This window comes from Chrysochloris asiatica, unplaced genomic scaffold (genome assembly GCF_000296735.1).
Source record: "Chrysochloris asiatica unplaced genomic scaffold, ChrAsi1.0 scaffold00208, whole genome shotgun sequence".
Taxonomy (NCBI): Eukaryota; Metazoa; Chordata; class Mammalia; order Afrosoricida; family Chrysochloridae; genus Chrysochloris; species Chrysochloris asiatica.
This window is the reverse complement of record NW_006408726.1, coordinates 3,093,983-3,118,189: the sequence shown is the minus strand read 5'-3', so window position 1 is coordinate 3,118,189 and position 24,207 is coordinate 3,093,983. Positions and strand designations below refer to the sequence as shown.

At 39.2% G+C, this 24,207-nt stretch overlaps 2 pseudogenes; both read right to left on the bottom strand.

The window, feature by feature from the left end:
- The window catches only part of LOC102833472, a 47,429-nt pseudogene extending 41,029 nt beyond the window's left edge, over positions 1-6,400 (bottom strand).
- Positions 6,401-7,660: 1,260 nt separating this feature from the next.
- On the bottom strand, positions 7,661-23,798 carry LOC102833084 (annotated as a pseudogene).
- Between the last annotated feature and the right edge of the window lie 409 nt (positions 23,799-24,207).

Below are 24,207 nucleotides of genomic sequence, written 5' to 3'. Positions count from 1 at the left end.
TAATAAAGCTGCTCTGTAAGATTTTTTTTAATGTTTTATTGTGAATTATGTGATAGTTTACATGGGAGAACATTAGCTTTACATTCATGCTATCGTATATCATTTTATTGCCATGATTACAATGTATCATCAAACAATCAAAGGGTACACCCCGTAATCCTGCACCTTGGTCGTCAGCACACAGATCATCTCCCTCTCTGGGTCTAGAGTCCCCAGCTGCTCCATCTCTCCACATAATCTCATCTCTGCCTCTATTTCTGGCATCACTGTTTCTCTGGGTTGGGTCCCGTACTCCCTTGATGGTCCCAGGGACCTCCACTACTGAAATGCAGTCAACCACTCCCCTGCTTTTGTTACAAAATGTCCACCTTTACATTTCCAACCCTCACTGTCAGTTCTGATAGCAATTATTCACTATTGTACCACACTATTTTACCAATGTCCAAATTGCCCATCCCTGTCTACCCTGTGTACCAGGGGGTCAGAATGATCCTCACTGCAAAAATTTGTTCCCTCTTTTGAGCTACTGCATCCATAGGTGTATGCCAAGTTCATCAAATTGTATCAGATGACTCTTTTTTTCCTCTTCTTTCTTCTTCTAGTTGAGCTCTGATCATCCAGTCATTGAAGCCAGGTCAAGTGGGTGTTTGCAAATGTGGGTGTTTGCAAATGTGGGTGTTTTTGTGCATATCCCCTCACTTCTTATTATCTGGGTGCTTCACTCTCCAGTCTGGTCTTCTGTGGCTATGTCACTGTCTCTGGGCCCAGAAGTCCCCGGGTCATTCCATACTCTGACCAGCCAGGTCTCCACCCGGGTTCACAAGAGTCTGTTATACATGGCAGGACTTAGCTCAGAGCTTCATTGCTGTTTTTCCCTTACTTCCCCTTATTGGTGACCAATGTGGTCACCCGTCCAAGTGCATGTCTGCTCGTGTAGTCCCCTTAAGTCTTAGTATTGGAAGATACTTAGTATTGGAAGATACAAACCCTTAGGGTTTGCCCTGAGGGGATGCAACCACTTGTCTTGATGTCTCCTGGGTGAGCAACTTGTTTGTTCTTATATTAGTCCATCTGACTGCCTTTATTGTTTGTGAGATTTTCTTAATTAAAGCACTTTTTTTCTCTCCAGAACTTTCTTCTGCAGTGCTTCTGAATGGTTTTGAATTGCCAACATTCAGAATAGTCATTATGCACAAACTGTTTATGTGGCAAAACATACAGTACAATGAACTAAATGCAGTAATAAATAACTACACATAAAAGAACCTGTTATTACAGAGATGGGTAACTTGGACATTGGCTACCCAAAATGGGGGCGGGGGCTACAAAGGCAAGAAGTGACTGGCTTACAAGCTTTCAAGAGGGAACCTAGTTCTGGAGGGTGCAGATGAAAGTAGAATCTCCACTGAGCAGTATCCAATCTGTTTGGGTGGGACTAATGACTAGAGATGGGGATAGATCCCTTGTGGTACAATGGTGAATAACTGTTATCAGGACTGACTGCAAGGGTTGGAAATGTAAAGGTGGACATTTTGTAGCAAAAGGAGGGGAGTGATTGACTACGCAGTCCAGGAACAGAGGTCTCTGAAACCATTAAGGAAGAAGAGCAGAGTGCGTGCGAGACCCTACCCAGCGAAGCAGTGACGCCAGAGATGGAAAAAGAGATGATCACATGGAGAGATGAAGTAGCTGGGGACTCTAAACCCAGAGAGGGAGAGGGACTGTGTGCTGATGATGGGGTGGGATGAGGGGGGGGGGGGGAAGACTTGCAGGGTATGCCCTTTGGTTGGTTGACGATGCATGGAGGGGATTGTAACCATGCAATGGTTATGACGAAACGATATACAATAGGATGAATGTAAAGCTAATATTCTCCCATGTAAACCATCACACGATTCACAATGTTTGTTGTTGTTAAGTGCCATCGAGTTGGTTCTGACCCATAGCGACCCTGTATAGCATTTCTGAGGAGCAGCTGGTGAGCTTGAATTGCCGACCTTGCAGTTCAAATGGCATTACAGTCTGGTGCATTAACCCATAACACTACACCAGGATCCCACAATAAAACATTAAAAAAAAAAAAAAAGCTGTTATCGAATGAATTTGGGCTCATATGGTCCAGAATAGAGCAGCACCATAGAACTTCCAAAGTTATAAATATTTATGGAAGCAGACTGTCATATATTTCTCCCACGGAGTGACTGATGGTTTCAATCCACTGAACTTTTGGTTAGTAGGTTAGTGCCTAATCATTGAACAACCAAAAATCCTAAACTAGTAAATATTGAGCATAATGGTAGGCCCAGGGTAGCTGCTGTTTGGCACTTACTGTCTCCTATATTACATCTCCATATTGTTGTTGTGGGTTGCTCTCAATTCAGCATACTACTTGCAAAATCCTCTATATAAAAATCTATTGTGTGCATGTGTGTACTAAGCCTTTATTTAACTCAAGGATCTACAAAATATACGAATGACGTCTACCAAACAATTTTAATAGGATTGCACCATACAACTAGCTAGCAAATTAAGAAACAGAGTACATATCATACTGAAATTAAATTACAAAATAATTTAAAGGAATAAATCAATAACAAATGAAAATCCATTCATGTTTGCAAATAAGTTGATGCAGCTCACAGAAAAAAATGAAGGCTTTTTGTTGAGGTCCTATGTCAGGGTCCAGCCTCGACAAGGAAGTGTAGGTGTCACGAAGAAGGGAGATCTGGCCACAAAAGGGACAGAGAAAGAGAGAGATGAAATATATACAAAAAAGACAGACACACAGATATTATGCAAGCTGGCAGGTAGGCAGATCTGCAAACATTTTGCCTAGCATTGCACACAGAACTCACTCTACCTCAGTCTTTTATTCTCTTTTTTAGGGAGGGATTTGTTACAAAGGAAGGATGTAATTCACAAAGGGAGGATGTGATTCTTTAGATAAGATAGGATACAGAACTGAAATGTGATTAATCATTCAAAACAGGACATAATGATTCACAGGAACAACTTTTAAGATATTTTCATGGTTTTCTTAACAATCTAACATTTTTATTTTTACAGAAAAAGGGTTCAATCAAGTTGTTATATATTAACTTTTAGGCTTAAATGATCTAGAGCAGCAACGTTTGGTTTCTCAAGGATACTTAACATAAAGCAAGGTTCCTGAAAGGAGCCAAGCTGTCTCTGTACACTTTGCAAACTTTTGTTTGTGAGCAAGATCTCTGGCACTGGGCTTCATTTATCTATATCTAAAATGCTACATTGTTCTTAATTATCACATTTCTATATACTTCCAGGAGGAAGAAGAGCATCTGGGTTAAACTGATTATATTCAGAGGCGGTTTAATGGGGCTGCCACTATTATCCTCTAATCCAACATTCCCAGAATTTACCATTCCACTTTATTTACAAACCTTGGGTAGTCTTTCTCTAAAAACCTTTTCTCATATTCCCAATATACCTGTTCCTGGCCTTTCAGAATTATCTGAGGAAACTTTTACTGCCTTTGCTCTAAAAAGGGGTTTCAAACCCATTATTGTTCATGGATAACAAACATAACTGAATAATCAAATAATGAGCAGTTCTGACATTCATCCCAGGTGGCTATTGCTTGTTCTTCAAAAAGATTTGTTTCCAGGACTCCACGCACTGCCAACACAGTGGAGGCATTGTAAAAGAAACCATTTTATCAGAAGCTACAATTACTGGAGTTAGAAGCATAGAATGAACAATATTAGTACCAAAGAAAATTACACAGAGGTAGCCAACCAGTGAGTTCACAAAAACCAATGAACCCGGGACATCAGGAGGTCACTTCCTTGGCCCTCAGGGTCCATGGCTCGTTATCCTGAGGAGGGCCTTGGAATTGGATTTTCATCCATGTCGTAGGGCCACTGATCAACCCAGGGTCTGCATATGCTGACACCAGCAGCTTTTTTCCAATGTCTGCACCCACAGGTGTATTGGTGCTGAGAACCACAGTAGAGAGGTTGTTAAGAAAAAAGCAAGAAAGCAACACTCAGAATGAATCATCAAAGAGGATAACCTTTGAAGCCCTTGGCTTCAATCCCTTGAATTCCAGTGCTTCTTTCCATGGTTGAAGATAGTTGGCATATTGTCCTACTATTATATTTGTGTTCTCAGGCCACGTTTGCTTTGTCAGATTCAGGTAGCAGAGCTGCTAATATAAAAAGGAAAAATCATTTTATGTAGCATTTTGAAAAACCTTAAGAAATGAAAATGCTTAAAAGTTTGCAAAAACATTTTCTTGATCAATTTTGAAATCCCAGGATTCAGCATAAATTGAATAAATCAAGAAAATCCCTTTGGCATTTTAAATTACTCCCCACTCTCTGATACTTCTCTGCTTTCTTTCACTCTCATTGTGTTGTGGCCCTTGCATTCCTGAAAAATTTCCCTGAAACCCACTACTCCTTCTTATTACTATTTGATTGCTTTGCTTTATAAAGTTCTAAAAAGATTTTTGTATACTCTGAAAAAGTGTACCAGGCATCTCAGGGGAAAGGTGTAAACTAAATTGGCTATTACAGATGGTTTGTGCAGAAAAGTAATGTTTGAAGAAGTAGATTGGGGTCTCAATATGGAAGTCTGAGATGTTTGACTGTAGAGTTTGAAGCTTATTATATACACCCTGGGGCTCTATTTAAAAAAAAAAATGATACCTTGGTATGATTAGTCGGATATAAATATAGCAGAGGTATGGTGGATAAAGAAAGAGATGCTGAGGGCATACAGTCCATTACAGAAATATAATAATGAAGTATAAACTAATATTTGATGAGCCTCCTTTATTTAATCACCATATTTTTATTGAATATTTGTGCTGAATATTATGAAAAAACATAGAGGTCTATCAGGCAACTTTTAACCTTTCAGACTTCTTTCAGGTAATTATTTATGCTTTCTAAGATTCATTTGGGCACAACCTGCCAGAGAAAAGCTTCATATCTGACATTGAGATTGATACTCATGTCTAATTTAATAAATCTGGGGTTCCCACTGTGAAAGTGTTCTTAACACTGTTGCAATGATCTCTTTTGAAAAAAGAAGTAAATTTGCTCCCACAAAGATTTGTAGCCTTGAAAACCCTGTACAGGGTCTCCAGGATTCAAAATCAAATCCATGGCACAGAGCAACAATGATCTCTTTACATATATGTTATTTACTTTAAAACTTGAGGCTGTAGAAGACAGAGCTACATGTCTTTCATCTTGGTAGCCTTACTAATTACAGTGATTTCAGTAAAAAGAGGCCAAGGAATAGTGGCCTCAAGTCTCGAAGGAAGCATGATTTTGCTACGCAGTATATATATAAATTTCATTGTCATCAAGTGTCATCGGGATGGTTCTGACTCATAGCTAACCTGTACAGGGTTTCTGAGGAGTACCTGGTAGTTTCCAACAATGGATCTGCAGTTAATATCCCAGTGCTTATTCTACAGTGCCATATGGTTTCCTGGTGTGATGCTGTAGGATAAGCACTGGACTGCTAATCAAAATGTTGATGGTTCAAGGTTCAAACACACCAGCTGCTCTTCAGAAACTCTATACAGGGTCACTGTGAGTCAGAACTGATTTGAAGGCACTTAACAGTAACAATTACAGTAGGGCTGATTGGATGTAGGGGCCAAGAGGCAGTAAAACAATGTATTATATTAGGCAAATCTGCTGCACAAGACCTTTTTAAAGTGTTGAAGAGCAAAGAGGGAGGACTAAGTTTTGTCTGATCCAAGCAATGATATTTTCAATAACTTCATATGCATGGAAAAGCTGGATAGTGAATAAGGAAAATTGTAGAAGTATTGATGCATTTGAGTTATGGTGTTGAAGGAGGATATTGAAAGTGCCATGGGCTGCCAAAAGAACAAACAGATATGTGTTAGGAGAAGTAGAGCCAGAGAGCTCCTTGGAGTCTAGGATGGCCAAATTTTGTCTCTCATACTTCAGATATGTTGTTAGGAGGGACCAGGCACTGGAGAAGGGTATCTTGTTTGGTAAGGTGGAGGGTCAGCGAAAAAGAAGAAGACCCCCAATGAGATGAATTGGCCAAGTGGCAGCATCAATGGGCTCAAGCATGATAACAATTGTGAGGTTGGTCTAGGACCTGGCAATGTTTTGTTCTGTTGTGCACAGGATTGCTATGAGTCAGTCCCCACTCGATGGCACCTAACAACAACAACCAAGTTGCAGGTATTTTCTGATTCATCCTTGTATATATATATATATATATATTTATCACAATTACAGCCCTTGTTTATGCAATTGTTGCATGTCTGTAACTGGTTTTTAAAACTACCTGCTTCTACTATCCATTCCATATTACCTTTGCCCTCAGTAAGCACTTCAGATGGTTGTGGTGTGACATAAACCTTCATTCCTGATTTGTCTGGGCTATTATTAGTTGCTGTAGTTTACTGCTGGAAGTGTGGTGGTTCCATAAGACAAGCAGCACACTCCAAATCACAAAGTCCATGGTTCATGGCTACCAGCCACTCCATGGGAGAAAGAAGAGGATTTATGCTCCCACAAAGACTTAAAAGTCTTGGAAAACCATATAGCTTTGTTGTGAGTTAGGACAGACTTAATGGCTCTTAACAACAACAATTTTCCCATTGACTTTAGTTACAGGACATGGTAACTAAAGTCATGGTAAACGACATCCTAAGGAATCTCCTGGATTCCATATATTTTCATTACCTCCATTTTGTAAAGTCAATCAAATTTCCCCCTGGCAATCAGGCTTTATCACACCACCCAATACTTGGTGGCTCATGGTTTGATATTCAGTCTCTACTAATACCCAATAACAAGGCAAAAGTTGTTCTCAAAAGAAGAGTAGTAATTTGCAAAGGAAGACAGGGCTTTGCTCCAAAATCCTAAGGGTCTTTGCTGTGATTCACCAAGTACAGTGACTCTCTTCTTTGCCTGTATGTCCAGAATCATAAAGAATACAAAATGAGATGGAGCATTCTTAATGTCCAGTTCAACAGAATCAGTGCTGTGTCTCCAAATGAGAATATTACAGCCTTTGAAAGTTTAACATTCAGACCTGAAGAATATAGGATCATAGAGACTAGAAGCAAAAATTTTGCTATTTGTCAATTGGGGTAATAGTGAGTTGTGTCACTCCCATCCCACCATTTCATTCTTGCATCCATGGCTCTTGGCAATTGGAAAAACAGCATCATATATTGGATGCTGATTTTCAGCTTTTACGGCATCTTGGAGAACATTGCCCCAGCCCTGCTAAGTATTACCACCTATTTTGTGCCATAATGTTGTCTTTAGAAGGCCAGCCCATGTTTTGATCGAGCTAGCTGTTTCAGGATGATGAGTAACATGGTAAGACCAGTGAATTGCATGAACATGGGCCCATTACAGTACTTAATTTGCTGTGAAGTAGGTCCCATGATCTGAGACAAATCTTTGTGGGAGACCATAACAGAGGTTAAGGCATTTACTAATGGATGGTTTTGGCAGAAGCATCACATGAAAGGAAGGAAAATCCATATGCAGATTAAGTGTATATTCTCTTAAGAACAAAACCCTGCTGTTTCCCTTATGGAAGGGGTGTGATGTAATCAATCTGTCACCAGGCCGCTGACAGATCTTCCTGTATCTGGTATATCTGGTACTCAGTGTTTCTGCTGCTGGCAGATTAGACACTCTACAGTGGCTGTAGTCAAGTAAGCCTTGGTGAATGAAAGTCCATGCTGCTAAGCCCATGCATAACCTCCATCCCTGCCACCATGGCCACTTTGTTCAAGAGTCCATTGGGCAAGTGGCTGGAGAAAGAGCATGATTAGTTTCTACAGAACCTATCATCCTGTCTATTTGGTTGTTAAAATCCTCCTCTGTTGAGGTAACCATTATGTGCGCATGCACATGAGATACAAATATCTTCATGTTTTGGCCCATTAAGATAGTTCTATCCACACACTTTTTCCCTATCCCTCTTGTGACCAATTTTCCAATCATGTTCCTTCCATGTCCCTGACCATCCAGCCAAATCATTGACCACCATCCATGAATCAGTATGTAGTCAGTATGCTATTTCTCCTTCCAAGCAAAATGAACAAGTAGGTGTACTTCTCAAAGTTCTGCCCATTGAGAGGATTTCCATTTACCACTTCCTTCAAGATAGTCTCAGAAAGGAGCTATAGTCCTGCTGATGTCCACTTTTGAGTTGTTCATGCATGTTGTGCAGAAACCAGGAATGAGTTTTCTGTTCACCAGTCAACTAATCATAAATAACTCCCCATTAGGCCATAGGTATATTCTGGAAGAGGGAAGCTAATGTGACAAGTGCCCATGGGCATTTGGCCCACTTCCTCATGTAAGTCACTTGTGCCTTCAGGTCCTGCTTGATCCTGGTATCATATACAACACTTTCATTTAATGAGGGAATGTTGCTATACACGTCCAATTTAATGATCCCATGGGTTAGACAATACCCAGTTCCTAATTGGTAGCTCTGGTTGTAAGATGACTTGGTGGCCCATGGTTGGATATTCAGTCTCTACTAAGACCCAATAACAAGCCAAAAGTTGTTTCTCAAAAGGAGAGTGTTGTTGTTGTTAAGTGCCATCGAGTCGGTTCCGACCCATAGCGACCCTGTACAGGGTTTCCGAGGGTGTAACTCTTTACAGTAGTAGAAAGCCTCATCTTTCTCCCGCGGAGCAGCTGGTAGTTTCGAACCGCTGACCTTAAGGTTCGCAGCCCGATTCGTAGCCACTACGCTACCAGAGCTCAATTTGCAAAAGAAGACAGGGCTTTGCTTCAAAATCCTAAGGGTCTTTGCTGTGATTACCAATAAGGGCCAAACTGCATCTCTGACACTTCAGCTACCATTGGATCTGCTGAATCATATGGTCCAGGCAGTAGAGCAACTTGCACAGCCACATGATTATGTTTAGAGTCTTGTCTTATTGTGGGCCTCACAAAAAATTAGCACCTTTTTAAGTCATTTCATCAGTAGAACAGAGCAGCACAAATTAAAGGGTGGTATGTTACCTGCAAAATCCAAAGAGGTCCACCAGGCATTGGAGAAGAACATCATGCTCTGTAAACTGGAGGATCAGTGAAAAATAGGGAAATACCCAAGGAGATGGAATGGCCCAGTGGCAGCAGCAAAGGGCTCAAGGGTAGCAACGATTGTGAGATTGGCACATGGAACTGCAGTATTTTGTTCTGTTGTGTATAAGGTCGCTATAAGTCGATACCAACTCGATGGCACTTAGCAACGATAACAAATGCATTCAGATAAACAACAACATCACATAGATGTTTTACAAATAAGTCTAGAGTCAATAACTTTTCTCTCAAAAGCTCCAATCAGCATAATCTTAAATGTAATGGACAAGTATGATCTCTTGGGACAGGAAAAGGCAATCAAAGTTCCTGTGGAATAAATTATTACATAATTAAGATATAGTGCTGGAGAGTTGAAGTATCTCTGAGATAACACTATGAAAGTATTGGTCTTGGCAGCTAAAACCTAACTGCTTTATGTGATCCTTAGAAATTAGAATTGTAAAAAGGTATTGGCCAGATCAGTAGCTGCATACCATTTACGAGAAGATGTTTTAATTTGCACAAGCAATAAAACAAAATCTAGAAAAGCAGATGCAATTACAGTCATCATCCATTTAAGATTATATTAATCCACTATCATGCTCCAAGATCCACCTACTTTTTGCACATACAGGTTGTTAGGTGCCATTGAATCAGTACCAACTCATAGCAACTTTATGCACAACAGAATGAAACACTGCACAGTCCTATGCCAACCTCACAATAGTTGCTATGCCTCAGCCTATTGCTGCTGCCACTGGGCCATTACATCTTGATGGGGGGTCTTCTCTTTCTTGGAACCTCTGCTTTATCAAACATGATTTCCTTGTCCAGGAACTGGTACTTCCTGATGATATTCCTGAAGCATGAGAGACAAAGTTTGGCCATCCTTGATTCTAAGTATAGTGTTCAGGCTGTTTTTCTGCAACACAGATATATTTGTTCTTTTGGCAACCCATGGTACTTTTAATATTCTCCTCCAACATCATAACTGAAATGCATCAATTCTTCTACAGTCTTCCTTATTCACTGTCCACCTTTCAAATGTATATGGAGTTTGTGTCAGGAGCACCTTATTCCTCAAACTGACATCTTTGCTCTTCAACATTTTAAGGAGATCTAGTGCAGCAGATTTGCCTAATGTAATACATTGTTTGATATCTTGACTGCTGCTTCCATGGGTGTTGATGATTGATCTAGGCAAAATGAAGTCTTTGACCACTTCAATCTTTTCTCCGTTTATATGGATGATATTTATTGGTCCAGTAATGAGGATTTTTATTTTCTGTACATTCAAGTGCAACCCATACTGAAGGCTGTTGTCTTTGACCTTCATCATAAGTATTTAATGTCTTCTTTGTATTCCAGTGACTAGTAATTAGCAACACATCTTGATTGCATGTTTGATCAATTTCAGACTGCAAAAGTTGGTAGGATTCTTCAATATCATCATCACTGGCTTTGGTGGTTTGTACATAAATTTGAATAATAGTGATATTAACTGGCTTTCCTTATAGGTGGATGGATATTATCCATTCACAGACAGCATTGTACTTCAAGACAGAGCCTGATATATGTATATATGTTAGATCTTTTCTTTTTAATTAAAATTTTTTGTTGTTGTTTGGGTCAAAGTTTACAGAACAAATTTGTTTTCTTTTCAACAATTTATACATAGATTGTTTGGTTATATTAGTCACAATCCCTTCAGTGTAAAAGTACTCTTCTTGCTTCTTCTCTGGGTTTCTTGCTTGCATTGTCCTTTTCTGTCCTTACCTGCCTGCTTTCTCTGATTGTTTTTGAACAGATACTGCCCTTTTGATTTCATGTGGTTGATTGTTATTGTTCACTTGATAATATATCTGTTGTTTGTCTGAGTAGAGCACAGTGGCTATGTAGATAAGCACTGGACTTTGAACCATAAGGTCAGAAGTTGAGCCCACCAGTCACTCTGTGGCAGAAAGATGAGCCTTTCTGCTCCTGCAAACCATTAAATCTGGTATTTTGTATCATTTAAAATTTTGTTCTACATTTCTTTCCCACTCTGTCTAGCATATTTTATTATAATCCTGATCAGGGCATTGGTAGTTGTAGCTGGGCACCATCTAGTTATTATATTCTCAGAATTGTGAAGACAGATGTTTGTGTCCATTGGACTTGGTATGTCCTTTTTCATGATTAATGTGATGCCATTCCTCTTCAATTTGTCATTCCCAGCCTAGTAAACCATGTGATTATCATATTCAAAATGGCTAATCCAGTCCATTTCAGTTCACGAATGCCTAGGTTATCCAGGTTTATTTGTCCCATTTCATTTTTAAAATTTTCTAATTTTCCCAAATTTTTGATTTGTACATTGTATGTTCTGATTATTAATGTATTTTTCTGCTGTTTCTCTTCTTTTTGAGTGGTTCCCCATCAGAAAATGAAAGTCCCAAAGGCTTTACTCCAATTGTGTTATCATGGTCAGCTCTTTAAGGAGGCAGAATTTCCCAGTTGTATTTTGAGAGCCTTCTAACTTGAGGAGCTCATCTTCCAGCACTATATCTGACAATGTTCGGGTGCTCTTCACCGTGTTTCAATATTCAATATTCAGGTGCTGACAGTGTTCAGAACGTTTGCATTGCCTAAATATTCAGAAGTAATCCGTCTCTCCTTCTTCCTAGTCTATCTGCATCTGGAAGCTCAGCTGAAACCTGTCCACCATGGATGAACCTGCTGATATTTAAAATACCCATGGAATAGCTGCCAGAATCACAGCAACACACAATGTCCCACAGTACAACAACCTGATAGACGAGTGGTAGGCATATCCAGATATGTGAGATATATAGGGATGTGGTGGGAATCATCATCCCTGTATCTTTCAAGTCTTTGATTGTAGCACAAATCTCTGCAATATTTCCAGGAATACAGTATTTCTTTTGGTATACTATTTTGCTAGATAAAGATAGTTACAATAGTTTCCACTTGACTTTTACAACTATAATAGTCATTATCACACATTTCAGCCATCCAGGATACAGGAGTTCTGCCAATAACTGAATGGTGAAACTGGGGAAAACACTATAGAATGAGTCCAGGGATTCACTGGACTCATAGTAAGATGGACCTTAGCGAAGACTCCATTAATAACTTGACCTCCATACATCTCACTCTGACTGGTGAGCAAGAGTGGTATTTTGGGTTTCCTGTAATTAGCGTCACATCAGAGCCAATGAACATGGTGGTAGTGGTTATGTGCCGTGGAGTCGGTTCCAACTCAGCGAACTGGTAGAGGGTTTCCGAGGCTGTAACGTATATGAACAGAATGCCTCATCTTTCTCTTGCTGAATGACTTGTAGTTTTGAACTGCTGACCTTGAGGTTAGCAGCCAGACTTATAACCACTATGCTACCAGAGCTTCTTTGTTATTTTTAAGTGCTGTTGAGTCAATTTCAAGCCATAGCAACCCTGTATAGGATTTCCAGGGAGCTTCTGGTGAGCTTGAACCATCAACCTTGAGGTTCAAACCAACTTTGCTGTCCAGCACATTAACCTGCAGAGTTCCTTAGTATCCAGTAATACCATAAAAATCTGATTACTTCCTTTCCTTCAATGGATAGTCACTCTTGTAAAAAGCCATAGATGCCTTTGGTGAAGGCTAGAAGAAAGACTAACAGCTGGCAATGTAGTGGGGTTCTTCCTCAAGGGGACCCAGACCCTCCTTCATTCAGGAGTTGTGGATCTGTAATCTGGCTCAAGTTTCAGTCAAATGAGAAGGCTGTGGGTCTCTATTCTGGTGGTTTTCATTAGACTGCAGTTCACTTGACCTAGTTTTCTTCCTCTAGTATAAACCAAGTAAATATTTAGAAGATTTCCCATCTATTTCATTCCTAGGGACACCCTGCCTAACTAGGCAATGCCATAAGGCTTTCTGCTTCCATAAAGATTTACAGCCTCAGAAACCCTGGACAGGGTCGCTATGGGTTGGAACCGACTCGACGGCATTTAACAACAACAACATAAGTCCACATGAGTCAGACTGTTCTGATTACTTCTTTGATTCAGCTGTCCATTAGGTAATCATGCCCACCTTGTCTTTGTCAATTAAGTGTGGACACTTGGCCCTAAACCATGTAGTACTATCAGCCCCATTGAGTTTGGGTATGGTAATTCAATGAGCTCAGTTCCCACTGTCAAATCTAGCTTACATAATACAGAAATCACAGTCTTCAAAGATGCTGGTACTCCCTTCACAAATTAGTTTTTCACTACTATAGTGAAAGTTGTGCCCTCTGGGCATTCCAGGTGTGGGTTTATGGAGTTCTACTGATGAATACACTCTAACCTGTCATTTTTCCTAAAAGTCGGTGGTTCAAATTCACCAGTCAGCCCTTGGACACCTTATACGGGGTCCCTGTGAGTTGGAACTGTACTTAACAACAACAAAGCATTAGGGAAATAATGTAAAGAACTCAAATTGTGTCTGGAGTTAATGTCAAGATTCCAATGGAATTAGGGTACCCATTGTAGACTGAAGCCTTTCACAAACTCAATGCTTTAAACTTTAACCTCTCATGTATTACATAGTCACAGCTCATTTTGGTGAGACATACAATTTTTCTTGAAATAACCTCTAATATCTCTCAGAGTTCATGGCACCTACATTCACATAGGGCACTCATTTTCACAGAAAAAGTCACTAATAGCACAGAAATTCCGTAAACCTGGGCAGGCCTGCACCACGTAAAGAAACCAGGAGCCAGCTCATTTTTCTATGGCTTACTAATTGACTTTGGGCAATTTGCTTAACTTTTTGAGTCCCAGTTTCTCCATCTGTTAAAAACACTATAGAATTCAATCATATCTCAAGTCCTTTCTGATGCAGAGAAGCTTTAAGTTTGTAACTTTTTGTAGCATTTAGTTAAAACACACTGAAAGACAATGCATGACCTGGCCAGGGCAAAGCTTTCTGGGTGATTTCATTACCTACGTGCAGTTGTTGTCAGCTGCTATGAAGTTTGCCCCTGACTAATTGCTACCCCAAGCACAATAAGATCAAACCATTATGATCCATATGTTTTCCTTGATTGACATTTGGAAATAGGTAGCCAAATCTCACTTCCTAGCCTGGCTTACTCTGGGAGCTCAGCTGAAACCTGTTCAGCAGCAAGTAAGCTTCCACTAACAATCTGTGTTTGAAGTTCATTAGCCAGAATCAAACTTGGGTCTCCTGAATGGAAGTTGAGAATTCTACTACTGATCCACCACAACCTTCCAGAGGGGGTGTTTCACCTTGAGAAAAGCTGAGTGTTCCAGAATTCTATAATTCTATGTTGTCTTTGAGCCCTGGACTGATAACCATGCTAGCCACAAAGTTGGCAGTTAAAACCCACCCGCCACCTTGGAAACCCTATGTAGAGAGGACCACTATGAGTTGGAACCGACTGGATGGCACAAAGCAGCAGCAGCAACAACAACAACAACAACAACAACAACATGTTGTTGGAGACCTGGTGTGACACAATAGGATAAGCACTGGACAGTTATTGTTAAGTGCTCTGTATTAGTTCCAACACACAGCAACCCTGTACAGGGTTTCCAAGGAGCAGCTGGTGGGATTGAACCACCAACCTCATGGTTAGCAGTCTAGTGCTTATCTTACAGCACCACACCAGGATTCTGGACTGCCATCAAGTTGGTTCCAACTCATAGCAACCTGAATGGACCTTGTGGTTAGCAGTCCAGTGCATATCATACAGCACAGACATAAATAATAGCAAAAAATAGTATCAAACTCTTATCATAGAAATGGAGTGGGAGTTATTTTCCAGGATAAATTAAATCAACTCAAGTCAACAGACCTTTCATTTCCATTTTAAAGTGAGAAAATACACAAGCAATCATCTAAAAATATAATTACAGGGCAAAATAAATAAGGCAGAGTGATAGAGTATGTGTGTGCATGTGTGTGTGTGTGTGTTTTAAATTACCCTTTCAGAATAAATGAGTTTAGGAAGTTATTTATACAGAATGAATTTCTCCACTACTAAAGATTCTTCCCTCAAATGTATTCAAATTTAGGTGCAAATGAATAAATGAAAGCACACTCCCAATGCCAATCTAATTGGCTATCTGAAGGAGAGATAGATGTTAGTCATTATGTACCACACAGTGGGTTTGATTGCAAGAGCAAGGAGACATCTCTAATTGTGCCACTGTTGGTTGATTTGATGGATATAATAGGATAACTTTTTCAAATGGAAACTCTGGATTTTTATTGAAAGCAAAGATAGTTCAGTTTGTTCTATCTATTGATTACTATCAAGAATCGAGAAATGGCATAAAGCCCTCATTAACTAATAACAAATGACTAGGAAGCAAATTGATAGATGCCTTTCTTGCTGGTAAGTAAGATAGCATTCAATCTCATAAATGTAGGGTACTTCTGTAAGATTTGGCCTTTAGGTTTTTATTTGCACAAAGAGGAAGGAAGAACATCTTTAGCAGATAGGGGGTGCAAGTGGTAGGGTACATTAGCATTTTCCTTAGGCATTGTGCTTATGAACTATTAGTGTAATTCTACAGGTTGGCCATAGTAATGTCAAGTATTTGCATATTTCTGTGAGATTTAAAAGCAAAATACATTGTTATTTAAAATATAAAAGCATATAATTTATGTGAAAATTTTCCTTGATCTCCCAAACTAACAAATGCTTACAAAGTTAATATAAACTTTATGGATCCAGATATTGTAACAACAGATTCATTAATTCATTCTACAATTATTTATTGAACACCAGGTGTACAACAGAGAAAATAACTCATAAAGTTCTGCTTTCGTAAGTTAATATTCTAGTTGATATTCTTCATTATAATATTTTCATAATTTTGTCATTTTATCAACACACATACACACATTAGTCTAATGTTGTCAGTCAAGGGATATTAATAACAATCAAGATAAATTTAATGTAATTATTTATTTAAAAAATACAGACAGGCCTTTCCTCCTGGGTTACTCTGGGTGATTTCAATACTCCAAATTTTATGTTAGCATCCAAATCCTTAACTTTTTGTGCCACTCAGGGATTCCAAATGGATATTAGGTACTCATAAGATTTTGAAGAAAACTAAGGAATCAGAATGGAATGTGGTCCAAAACCTATGGCCCAAAAATCAATGTAGGCATAAGAAGATACTGCCCCTATTAGAATTGAGCCAAGAATGCTGTAGCACCCAGACCTGTAGACTAGAGATATACACTGGAAAACTTGGTCCATTGTCTCTGGGCTCTCAAAGTCATTGATTCTTCACTGGTCCAGTCTTCAAGTCCTTGGGAATTTGGCAAAGACTGGCCATAATACATAGGAATTAAATCCTAGTGAAATACAGGATATATTAGTTAAATGTGAATGATTGTCAAAAAGTAGCTTCTGTGAGGTCTGGACATATTTGATATTTCCTCTAGTCTCTGAATTCCTAGTACAGTGCCAGCCATCTAGCAGGTGCTTATTGCATTTATGAATGAAAATGCTATTGGGTATGGTGGTGTTATTAGGAATGATGGTGAAGATAACTTTCCATTAACTACATTTTTGTATTACTAAAAATCAAATATTTTGATTTATGAGGACAATAGGGTGGGCTAAATCTTTGACATCTTCTAAATCATCTTGGGACTTAGAAAATCTCAGCGCTCCTGAGAGGAATAACTATTGAATGAAGTGTAACTAGAAAAATATTTCTGCCCAGGACAAAGATATAAGTGCTTGTCTAAATGCCAAGAACAATTGACTATTCCTGCTCTGCTCTCCTTTGAGTGCAGGCAATGACATCATGCCCACACTTTTCTGGTAACAGTTTAGTAACAGTGACATTAGCTGCCCAGAAAAAGTCACCTTTAAATTCAGGGTGGAATGTGAGAAATGAAGCTTTATCAGTGTCCTATCCTTCAAAAAGTTTGGTCTTGGAAGGTTGATTATTTAGAGCAGACATCCAATCAGCGAGTTGGGTATCAAAATAAACTCCTTGAAAAGAGCCAGTGTGAAAAGGCCCTTCTCCTTTTCAAGCTAATTCCATATATCTTAAAAAGTTAAAAAGATGGTGAGACTTGCTAGATTTAAATCTTAGCAACATTTTCTTAAAGCTACTAAGACATTGTTCCTTGTTTATGGTTAGATAACTGTTCAGAACTCTAATTACCATGCATAAACCAGGAAGCACAAAGTTTGAAAGATAAAACAGAAACAATTTATATTTCTGAGAAGCAAAATACTATTTCCTTATCATACACATTCCTCTCTCTCTCAGAGTTCAAATATAGCATCAACTCTGATACATATGCAGACATATATGTATACACACAGGTACAAAGTTTAGAAGAAATGGAGTAAAGATAACTCATGTTTAGGGTCCTGGTGTGGCACTGTCGGATAAGCACTGGACTGGTAACCACAAGGTCGGCTGTTCAAAACCACAACCTGCTCCTGGAAAATCCTATGCAGAGCTGCTATGTGAATCAGAATTGACTCAATGGCACTTAACAATAGAACACCAACCACTTGATATTGAGTTGATTTTGTCTCATGGTGAATCATGATTCTCCATGATTCATAGGATTATCAATAGCTAGGCATTTCCTAAGGGGACTTCTTGGTAGATTTGGTAAACTTGGTAGACTTCTGTTAGTAGCTCAGTGCTTACCTGGTTGCCAGAGCCTATCATGGAAGGGCTACAGTACCAGAAAAAGTGGAAGATATTTTTATTTGCTTGCTACTTATTTGTCACATTGCACTTTCCAGTGATTTATTAAGATTATTTTTTAATTTGATTTTATAAAAGACACAGCAGAGGTTTAATGAAGTTATACATGCTTCACAAGATAATGCAACTAATGAGTAACAATGTCAACATTGGAACTAGTGTCTGCAATAGCCTGTTTGCTCTTTTTTGACATCATGACTTTTAACAATCTCCTGCTACCAAGGCACGGAATCCTGGTGTGGCACTGTGGGTTAATGCGCTGGACTGCAAAGTAGGTTTGAATCACAAGTTTGGCAGTTCAGGCTGACCAGTTGCTCCTAGGAAAACCTATACAAGGTCTATGGGTCAGAACCAACTCAACAGCAATTAACAACAACAACCAAGGTACACCCAGGAGGGAGAGATAATGTGTTTGTTTTTTTTTCAGAATTACTTGCCAACATACTCTAGCCTGTGTCTGATGTACACATCTTTTAAATTTAGTTTATCATCTGCTGATGTTTGTTGGGTCATTTACTGGATACTTCCTTGCATAATGTGTTTGAAGACATTTGACAAACATGAAAAGTGATAGACTATGAGTAAGTGTGCATTTAGACAAGGCAAGCTGTCTAATTGCAGCCAAATACCCCAAGGAATAGCTAAAATTTTTATTCCTATCTTTCATCTGGTTTCAATTTTAGTCTCTCCTTCATCAACTACAGATCCTTTCAGTAACCTCCTAGGAAATTTTCCCCACCCTTTCATCATTTTGAAACAGTGTGTCACACCTTTCTGTCAAAGTGCAAATATTTATCTGCCACTATTGGATTCCAACATGTCAGAATGGATAACTAGCAAATACAACTTGAAGTTTCTGATCCTCTTCCACAGACATCATTGCATGGCTTTCCCTAATACCAGCAATTGTGTTTAGTTCCAGCCGTAACATGACAAAAGGTGGCAAAGCTATCTGGACCTCATAGTAAATGTATGGGGACAAAATAGTTTATAGCTGGCACTCAAACCAGAGACTTAGAAGTTACCCTCACACTTTTATTTGGTCACATTACCCACATTAAAGTTTATAAAGATTTAATGATTCTAGCTGCTAAATTTTTGCTTCTTATCTCTCTTCTCATATTGCCTTTATTCAAATCATTATAATCCCTCCCTTGAACTTTTACAATAGCCTTTCTAATGCTTCTCCCTGGTTTCATTTTTCTTTCACCCATCTGTTACAGACATATCAGAGATAATCTTTCAAAAATGCACAGGTGAATTTGCACTGAACAGAGTGGTTTACAATACAGGGGTTTGGTGTTTTTTGTTGTTGTTGTTGTTGTTTTTTAGTGTATTATTATTATTATTTAATGTTTTATTGAGAATTGTGTGATAGTTTATCTGGGAGAACATTAGTTTTACATTCACCCTATTGTATATCATTTCATTGTCATGGTTACAATCAAACAACCAACGGGTACACCCCGCAAGCCTGCCCCCAGCTCGTCAGTACACAGCCCCTCTCCCTCTCTGGGTCTAGAGTCCCCAGCCACTCCATCTTTCCATGTCATCTTCACTGCCTCATCTCTGGCATCACTATTTCTCTGGGGAGGGTCCCGCACTCTGCTTTTCTCCCGTGATGGTCCCAGGGACCTCTGCTCCTGGACTGCAAAGTTGACCACTCCCCTCCTTTTGCTACAAAACATCTACCTTTATATTTCCAACTCTCACAGTCAGTCCTGACAGCAATTATTCACTATTGTGCCACATGAGTGCTATCCCCATCTCCTTTTATCAGCCCCACGCAGACAGATTGGATACTACTTAGTGGAAATTTCTACCTTCCTCCACGCCCTCTGGATCTAGGCTTCCTTGAGAGCTTGTAAGTCTATTAATTCTTGCCTTTGAAGCCCCCCATTTTGGGTTGCCAATGTTTCAAGTTGCCCATCCCTTTCTACCCTGTGTATTCAGGGGGTAGGAATGATCCTCACTGTAAAGATTTGTTCCCTCTTTTGAGCTATTGCATCCATAGGTGAATGTCAAGTTCATCAAATTGTGTCAGATTACTCTTTTTTCCCTCTTCTTTCTTCTTCTAGTTGTGTTCCGATCATCCAACTATTGAATAATGACCCATTGAGGTCAAATGGGTATTATCTGCAAATGTGGCTGTTCTTGTGTATAATATGCCCTCTCTTCTTATCAGCTGGACACTTCACTTTCCACTGTAGTTCTCTGTGGCTGTCACTGACTCTGGACCCAGGAGTCCCCAGGTCTTGTCATACTGCTGTCCAAGCAGGTCTTCACCCATGTTCACAGTAGTCTATTGAATGTGGTAGGTCTTAGCTTGCAGCTTCATAGCTGTTTTTCCCTCACTTCCCCTTAATGGTGTCCAATGTGGTCACTGGTCAGAGTGCATGTCTGCTCATGTATTCCCATTGAGTCTTAGTCTTGGAAGGGGTTTGCCCTGAGGGGACCCGACCACTTGCCTTGATGTCTCCTGGGTAAGAAATTTGCTTGTTCTTGTAGTAATCAGTTGGACTGTCGTTATTCCACCTATGGTCTTAAGTAATGCAGAGGCTCCATAGGATGCTTCCTTCACTGGGCACCTTGTAGCCTCATTTTAATTATTCCAATGAGTTATAATCTGAAGATGGATTTACAGGCTTTCTATGGTTATATTTCTGGCTTTATTTTATCTTCCCTCAAGTGTCTATTTTATAACGGTATGCAAGGGAAACCAGGATTCAAAGGACAGCCAAGCATCTTAACATCGTTTCCCCACTTGTTCCAACCATGCCTCAATCCCTGTATCCCATAACCCTGTTATTTCAAGGTTGTACTTACATCATTATTTACTTCTGTCCCACTTAGCCCATGCAAATCTTCCTAATTGTTCTCCCATCTGCCCTGTTCTTCCATTCCCCTCCTCCTTCTTGTGTATTGCCCTCTCATCAGCACCCAAACTATCCTATGTCTTTTCCCTACCTTGTGCTCCCCCTTCATTACTAAATACTCTCTGCCCTTCAGACTTCTGGTCTTCTATTTGTTGCTGTGAGGTCTACTAGGCCTTTCCTGACAGTCATGAAAAGTAGTGACTTACTCTTTCTCAGCGAAATTTGCTCATTGTGATCACCAGTGTGTTTAGACAGTGAATCATTTATTCAAATGTAATTGTGTTCCCACTGTGTGTCTGGCAATGGTGAATACATCAAGGGCACACCAATAATCACCTAATCTCTTCTCATGGAATTTACATCCCAGAAGAGTTATACAGATTTATAAAGTAAACTAACAGATGAGAAGAATAAATTTAATTATTGAGTAAAATACAACGGGACTATGAGATTAAAAAGTGAATGATAGAGGTGACAACTTCAGGTTGGATGATCAGGGAGGAATTCTCTGAAGAAAAAACATTTAAACTTGAAAGTTAAGGAAGAGCCTGCCATGTGGCATCTAGCACCAAAATATTCCTGCAGAAAATGTGAACAAATATGGTATTCCAGGACCAGAAAATTGACCACTTTGATTGGTGTATAATAAGAGAATTTTGTGTTTTATTATTTTGTGATGTTATTGATAAGTGCTGTTGAGTTGGTTCCGACTCATAGCAACCCTGTATAGGGTTTCTAAGGAGAAGCTGGTGAGCTTGAACCACCAACCTTGCAGTTCAAATGGCTTTGCAGTCTGGTGCATTAACCCAAAGTGCCACACCAGGACAGGTAATCACAAAATGTTATTCTTCTTTTGATTATTTTACAAATATTTAAAAGTATAAAACTCATTTTCAGCCTGACAAAAATATATGACAGGCTAGATTTGGCACACAGACAGTAGTGTGTGATCCCTTCTTTAAAACAAAAAGGAGGGGAACAACTAGCAAATTTTATATGCTTCTTTGTTTGAATTAAAGTAAATTATATGGAGAGAGAAAATGAAATAATAAAACAAATCTAAAATTCCCTATGATTTAGAGTGAAGCCTCACACTTTGTAAAAGTCAAATTTAAAGATTTTAATGAAAGTCTAGAGATGGCCTAGAACAGGAAAACATTTGAATTCACAAAGTGAAGATGGTTGCCTCTACAATCAAGAAAGAGAACAGCCTACTTATACAGTGAAAGCACGAACCACAGATACAAAATCATAATTAGCTGAAAGACAATAAGGGGAGCTGCAGGTGGAATATCTTAGTGAATACTGTACTCCTGTTGTTGTTAGATTTCTTTCAGTTAGTTCTGGCTCATAGTGACCTCATGAACAAAAGAATAAAACACTCTTCAGTCCTGTGCCACCCTCACAATTGTTGTTAACTTTAGGCTATTTTTGCTATCAAGCCTTCTGTGTCAATCCTTCTTGATGAGGATCATCCTCTCTTTTGCTGACCCTTCACTTTATGTTGTTTTTTTCCAGGGACTGGTCTCTCCTGATAACATGTCCATAGTATGAGAAATGAAGTCTTGACATTCTGACTTGTAAGGACCATTCTAACTGTACTTCTTCCAATAGAGATTTGTTTGCTTTTCTGGTAGTCCATGTTACTTTTAATATTTGTCTCCAGCACCATAACTCAAATGCATCAATGTTTCTATGGTCACATGTATATTAGACTATTGAATACTATGGTTTGCGTCAGGCACACCTTAGTCCTCAAATTGACATCTTTGCTCTTGTTGTTAAGTGTAGTTGATTTTGTTCCAAATTGTAGTGAGCCTGTGTAAGGTTTACAAGAAGTGGCTGGTGAGTTTGAATTGCCAGCTTTGCACTTCAAACCAACATTGTGGTCCATGCTTATCCTATAGCACTCTTAAACACTTTAAAAAGGACTTTGCAGCAGATTTGCCTAATGTAAAACATCATTTGATTTCTTGACTACTGTATCCACGAGTGTTGATTGTGAATCCAAGCAAAATGAAGTCTTTGACAACTTCAATCTTTTCTCCATTTTTTATGATGCTATTTATTGGTTGGTGAGGATTTTTGTTTTCTTTAAATTGAGGTATAAATCATTCTGAAGTCTGTGGTCTTTTATCTTCATCAATAAGTACTGTAAGGACTCTTCACTTTAACAATGCAAAGTTGTATCATCTGCATATTGCAGATTGTGAATGAATCTTCCTCCAATCCTGATGCCACATTATTCTTGTAATCCAGCTTTTTGATTTATTTTCCTAGCACACAGATTGAATAATATGGTGAAAGAAATAAAGCTTGGCACACATATTTCCTTATTGAAAACCAAAAAGTATCCCCTTATTCTGTTTGAACAACTGCTTCTTTGTATATTTTCCAAGTTCTTTATGAAGTTATTTCAGCTTGACAACTGCTGATCATGCTTTTTGGGTTTTCTAACTCCAGGTCTTTGAATGTTTCATTGTAACACTTGACTTTGTCTTTTCAAGTTGTCCTTTGAAAATTAATATTTAGCTCTTTTATTTCCTCATTTCTTTCGTTCACTTTAGCCTCTCTACAAGCAAGAGTAAATTTCAGAGACATGCAGACCAACCCAGAACTTCTGAGAGACCAGAAGATTCTAACTGAAAGAAAGACCTGCAGAAAAACAACCAAAAAGAGACTGTTTGACTGTTTGAATATCAAACAAGCTGTTTGCTTTGGAGGCATCAAGGAAAGAAAAGTCATTCCATCAGTATAAAACCCCTTCTATGACTGAAACTCAAAGGGAACCCATGAGCATCATAGTACACTCGTTGGTGAACACCTAGTGGAAGTGGGAGAAATGCAGCAATGAAGATATGGGCTATTTGGCCCTGTTCCATTGGCACCCATTGATCTTGAGATGAGAGAGAGAAAAGGAAGCGTTGGCTGCTCTGACATTTAGGAGGTTGCATGAACTCCTGAGCCAATGGGCACTTACCTTGTCCCTGAGGGCTAGGGCTGAGAGTGAAGTGGGCAGCTGGTCTGAAATGCAGAGAGGTGTATGTGAACTTCCAAACATTAACCTAATACCCATTTGACCTGGTTTGGATGGCTAGTTGACCAGATCCTGAACCAAGGAAGATAATGTTTGATACTGAGAACAAGTGCAAATTGCTATAATATGATTAATGAAACCTTTGCCTAGGAATGCATTAACTCAAAATTCCAATTGGAGTGGAAGGATGCCTCATGTCAAGGAACAACCTTGTGTCCTTACTGTACTGGGTTGATGTTGTTGTTGTTAAGTGCTGTCTACTCGGTTCTGACTCATAGCAACCCAGTATAGGGATTCTGAGGAGTGGATAGTGAGCTTGAACCCCTGACCTTCTAGTTCAAATGACTTTGCAGTCCAGCTCATTATCCCACAGGATAGCAATGATAAATTTAGATATTGTTGTTGTTGTTAGGTGCCATCAAGTGGGGACTGACTCATAGCGACTCTG